Source organism: Macrobrachium rosenbergii, chromosome 1, assembly GCF_040412425.1.
Source record: "Macrobrachium rosenbergii isolate ZJJX-2024 chromosome 1, ASM4041242v1, whole genome shotgun sequence".
In the NCBI taxonomy this organism is placed as follows: domain Eukaryota; kingdom Metazoa; phylum Arthropoda; class Malacostraca; order Decapoda; family Palaemonidae; genus Macrobrachium; species Macrobrachium rosenbergii.
Genome location: NC_089741.1, coordinates 28,382,183 through 28,388,182, shown reverse-complemented (window position 1 = coordinate 28,388,182; position 6,000 = coordinate 28,382,183). Strand labels below are relative to the sequence as shown.

Below are 6,000 nucleotides of genomic sequence, written 5' to 3'. Positions count from 1 at the left end.
ATGTTCTCATATGACTGGATCTTCATCCTGGTGAAATTATAAAATTGTAAATATTATCAACGCGTTTTATTATAAATGATGAACAGATCTCCTGGAATCTTGTGGACAAAATGGTTGGGGCCGAAACAGTATTGAATAACCTCAAGAGAATTCTGAATTCGTATAGTTTTGTCTAATTTTTTTTTTTAATTAAAAAAAAAAATCCTAGAAAGGTTTCAGTAAACCAACACAAGTCAAAATAGAGAGCAAATAAATTTTGTAAATGTTATATGAGCCTAAATATGATACAATTGTAAACAATTATGGCTGCATTTTTCTTCATAACGAGGTAATATTCCCAAAAGGATGTTCGTAGATTCCACATGGCTCGTAATGATAATAATAATAAAAAAAAAAATTTCGTAAATGTAATAACAATTCTTGTTTTTGTGCCTTTACCGTTCGAGTAAGGATTCGGATAGTTACTGAAGAATCTAAAAAAATTTAGTTTCCTGCCATCCTTTGCTGCCTCTGTCAATGGCTTCGTAGTCTTGGTACAGAAACATCTAAATCAGGAAAAGTCAACAAACTTTCCCTGGCAAATATATGCAGGGTAGTCATAAACTTTTCCTATAGAAATCATGCAGGGATGTAAGTTTAGCAAGGCTTTCTGAGTAGTTGTAAAGTTGGTCAAATTTCTTACAGAAATCATAGAGAAATTAAAGTTAGCAATTACTGAAATCATACAGGGGAAAGTTTGCATAGTTTCTTACTGAAATCATACCCGGGAAAAGTTAGCAAATCTCATACTTGAAATCATACAGGGAATAGATTAAAAGTTTCTTCTTGAAATCATACGGGAAAATGCGAAACTTTCTTACTGATATACGGGTAAAAGTTACCAAATTTCTTGCCAAAATCATTCAGGAAAAGTATGCAAAGTTTCTTACTGAGAACGTACAGGGGAAGAAATTAGTTAATATTTTACTGAAAACACACTGGAGACGTTAGCTAATTTCTTATTGAAATCATACGGGAATAGTTGCAAAATTCTTCTGAAATCATACAGGAAATCAAAAGTTCTTCTGAAATCGGGGAATAATTGTAAAATTCTTCTGAAATCATACGGGGAATAGTTAGCAAAATTCTTCTGAAATCATACGGAAAAGTTAGCAAAATTCTTCTGAATCATACAGGGGAATAGTTAGCAAAAGTTCTCCTGAAATCATACAGGAAAAGTTAGCAAAAATTCTTCTGAAATCATGCAGAATAGTTAGCAAAATTCTTTGAAATCATGCAGGAACAGTTAGAATAATCATACGAGAAAAGTTAGCAAAATTCTTCTGAAATCATACGGGAATAGAAATTCTTTAGTCATGCAGGGAAAAGTTCTTAAAAATTCCTGAAATCATTGGCAAATTCTTCTCAAATCAGGAAAAGTTAGCAAAATTCTTCTGAAATCATACGGGGAATAGTTGCAAAATTCCTTCTGCAGGAAAGTTCAAAATTCTTCTGAAATCATACGGAGAATAGTTAGCAAAAATTCTTCTGAAATTACGGAAAAAGTTATGAAAAATTCTTCTGAAATCATACGAGGAATAATTAGCAAAGTTTCCTGAAATCAAAACGTGAAAATCTTTGGATATGAAGTCAAAATAATTATAAGAAAAAATTCAGAGCCATCCCCTCAAGCAGAGCCCGTGCTTGCACGAATCAGCTGAATACTTTGTACCGTTATTTGTTAAGGTTCATTGCATGTGGTAAATAAAACTACAGGATATTTATTGAGCAAGAGCCTGTGCCGAAGTGAAAAAGTTAATTTTAAGGCTAAATAAATGGAAAAGTTTTCGTTATTAGTACCATAAAACTACTGGCTGACCATTTAGAGACACCCCATGCAGGTTGGAGGAAAACATGATATTGTTACTGATATGAACCGTGAGTAATTGTTTTTGATATATAAAACTAGCAGACTAATTGAGCAAGAGTCCATGTGACCCGAAACAGGTTTAATCAACAACAGCAGCAATAAATTCTGGCGTTTTCTTTTAGGCTTTGAAAACTATCTGAAAGACTGCCTGCAAATAATCTTGAAAATTTATTTTTAGGAGGATGCCTCCATGTTATGAGGAAATGTCATTAGTATTTTGAAAAGACCTGCCAATCAAGAATTATTCTAAGACCAGGATAAGTAGAAAACATTTATTTTGGGGAAAGATGCTTTCATGTTATCAGAATTACAAAGAGGCATTTTGAAAGGCATGCCAATCAAAACTAAGACAGGATAAGTAGAAGAGATATATTTTGGGAAAGATGCTTTCTCATGGATTTCAAAAAGAGTTTTGAAGACATACCAACCTATACTATAATCAAGACAGGATATGATGGGAGAGATTTATTTTTTTGGAAAAGATGCTCTCATGCTATGGTAACTTCAAAGAACTTTGAAAGACACGCCAACCTATGTTATATTAAGACTGGATAAATAAAGACTTAAAAAAAGACTTAAATGAATAAAGACGAATGGTCTTCAGGTTTACCTGTCTTGTGAGGTATTATGTCAGGATTCTTATCATCCGGGTCTACACCGCCTCCCGTCAGGCCTCCTTTACCCTGGAAGCAGCACTCCAACGTTGAGGGCTTGTTCTCCAGGTCCTTGAATCGTCCCGCGATCCCGGGTTGCCGGCGGCCGTCGGGATGGGCCTCTCATCTTCGCGGCCACCATGATGACCAGGGCGGTGAGGATCAGGGCCAGGACCACGCCGATGAGGATCCCCAGGGCCTGGTGTGAATTCAAAGGCGTTGGAGGACCTTCGAAGGAAGAGGGCGGTCGAGGGTGATGGAGGCAGGATTAGTCACTGGGTGATGATTATCTGTTTTACTGTTGATTATGTTAAAAGTTCAACCATACCAGCGCATGTCGCGTGTGTTGTTGTCAGGCTTTCATAAAAGTGCAAAAGGATGATCAAATTCCATTTAGTTCTAGTCAAAATAAGCTATTGCAGCCAGACACGCCAAGATTCAGTTTTCAAAAATTCCATTTGTTTCTTGTTGAAATAAACCATTGTAGCCAGACACGCCAGATTCAATTTTCAAAAAATTGCATTTGTTTCTAGATTGAAATAAACTATTGTAGCCAAGACACGCCAAGATTCAGTTTTCAAAAATTCCATTTTTATTTCTAGTTGAAATAAACTATTGCTTAAGACACGCCGAGATTCAGTTTTCAAAATTCATTTCATTCAGTTGAAATAAAGTTTGCCAGACACCCCGAGATTCAGTTTTCAAAAATTCCATTTTCATTTCTAGTTGAAATAAACTAGTAGCCAGACACCCCGGATTCAGTTTTCCAGAATCTAGAAAGGTCTCAGTGTTAAATCTCAATTTCGCGATAGTTATTATAAATGTTATTGAAATTTTGTTTTCCACATTACCTAATCCATTTCTGAATTCTCTAAGGAGACAGTGTGACAGTGGACATTTATAGTTAATATAATATAGTTTAGTGATAGTATGAAAACTAAGCATGACAACCTTGAGATTCACATCACTGCAGTGGTTCTCGATAAAACTGTTCAGGTATCTTTGCTGAAATTAATAGATGAAAATATGTGAGCATTACAACAACTTAGACAGGCAGCAAGTAAGAATCTGGTCAAAATAACGAGTAGCCTACAGTTTGCCGTTCGTATTACAATATATGTGGTTCTCCTGGTGTAGCGAACACTTGTTAAGATTTTTAGAGCTTGCCAACATTTCATGGGGAATTTTATACAAAAGAAGGCTTTATTAAGTAAAGCATTGTGCCTAATGGAAATAAACAGCCTGGTCCATATTCTTACAAACTCGATTTTATTGTTATTAAAATAGTTAAAGTACATAGCTATTTCCCGTACAACATACCACACCATTTGGGATTGAGCAGATCCTTGTGGTATATGTATATATATATATATATATATATATATATATATATATATATATATATATATATATATATATATATATATATATATATATATATATATATATATATATATATATATATACATATACATATACAAATATTTGCTTCTAACGCCTTGTAATATAACCTGATTCTTTTAAAAGGATTCATTAATAAACTCTGTTATATCACTTCTGATTGGGATGAGCCCAGAATGAATGAAAGGGAATGATGAAGTTATCAAGAGAAGCATTCAGGTCATATCGAAAGTAAATGCTTTAATAGAGCTCTCTGTAGACAAAAAGTTGTGAATAATTCATTGCTTCTGAAAGCAGTGTGTATATAAATATACATATATATATATATATATATATATATATATATATATATATATATATATATATATATATATATATATATATTTATATATATATATATGCCACCGTGGCGGCGCAGTTATATGGTTCTCAGCTACCAGTCGAGAGGGCCAGGGTTCAAATTCTGCCGCTCACTGATGGCTCCGATTGTGCCACTGCATAAATCTGGTAGCCCGTCATCCTAAAGGTCCGAAAAAACCCAAGAGGATCGGTAGGAGACTAGGTACCAGCCTTCAGGCTGGGGAGTTAAACAGTGGGCCTGGCGACACACTGGCCATGTCATAGGCATTGGGACCTGTCCCCCACTGGCTGTCGACCTAAGAAACAGGAGATCAGCTTCTGCCCTATAAGCCTTCAGAGGCCCAGGGGGACTTTAGCTGCTAACTTAAGTATCTATCTGTCTGTCTATCTATCTGTCTATCTATCTATCTGTCTGTCTATATATATATATATATATGTGTGTGTGTGTGTGTGTATAATGCAGTCAAAGAAAGGATTGTAGGTATTTCATGGTAATTGCTAATTGCTTAGGATACATTATCAAGTGAGGATAGTGAAGAGAAAGTACTGAGTCTAGTGAAAGAGATGGAAAGCGTTCGTAAAAGGGGAAAGCTGAGTGAGAGCACATGTGAATGAAATGGAACCAGAGAGATGGTGAAACAAACTGCTGACAATTCAGTGGTTTGAGGGGTGAGAGTAGGTGTTTGCTGGAAGATGACACAGTCCTAAGGCTTAGTTAGGGTTAGATTTGCCTGTTCCAGGGGAACATTTTCCCATTCCTCAGCCACTGAGACGTAATAATATTGTTAGGTTAGGTTGGACTTACTGGTTTAATAATAGTCTGCTGTATTTGCTACATTTAGACTATGTCAATCATTTGACACTGGCAGAGTGATCACCACTGTTTGTTCAATTTTTACGATTGCTATTTTCAAACGAGTGCTGAAAAGCTAATACTCTGTACTCACCTTCTGCGATAGCACTCACGTGCCATTTTTACAAATATTTTCTGAACTCTTAATTTATAAACTGTTAGAACTGAGTTACTGAATATTGCTTAAAATCTCAAATACTAGTTATATAAATAAATATCCTTTGCCAATTCGGTCTTATGCCACTTTTAAATTCAGTGCTCATAGAATTTATTTGGGGACACGATTTCACGGAAAGTTCCTTAACTAACTTAGCCAATGAAGACAGCAAAAGAAATCTCCCGTTTACCTGTTCTTTTCTCGGCCGCTTTCAAAGTGAAAGTCTCGAGCTTCAGATGGGGGCTTCTGCCCTTGCCGATTAGCTGCGTAAGGTCCATGAGGAAGACTATCCCTGGCCGGGCGCCAAATCGCTTTGAAAGAGGAGCTCCGACGAAGAGAGGTTTCGGTGTGGGAGCTCCCGTCGTCCGAATCATGTAGACCTGTGGGAGGGTAGATGGCGTCCGTGTTGTCGGTAGGTAAGTTCGAATGGAATGGATGATGGCTGATTGTCATAGAGGGTTTTGGAAATTATTTGACTTTAGTTTATTTTTTTGTGCCTGGTGAACTCATTTCTTCATTCTATGAATATTTTACTTATGTGAGCCGTTGGGAGGGTGTGGGGATGGCGTTCGTATTGTCAGTAAAATTTTTCCGGGTTAATGAAGTCATATATAAATGTCATTAAGGATTTAAAAAAACGTTAAAAGGTAATTATTTTGCTCTTTGT

The 6,000-nt window shown here is 35.9% G+C and overlaps 1 pseudogene; it reads right to left on the bottom strand.

The window, feature by feature from the left end:
• Positions 1 to 6,000, bottom strand: part of LOC136839924 (hemicentin-1-like) — an 843,194-nt pseudogene that overhangs the window by 86,890 nt on the left and 750,304 nt on the right.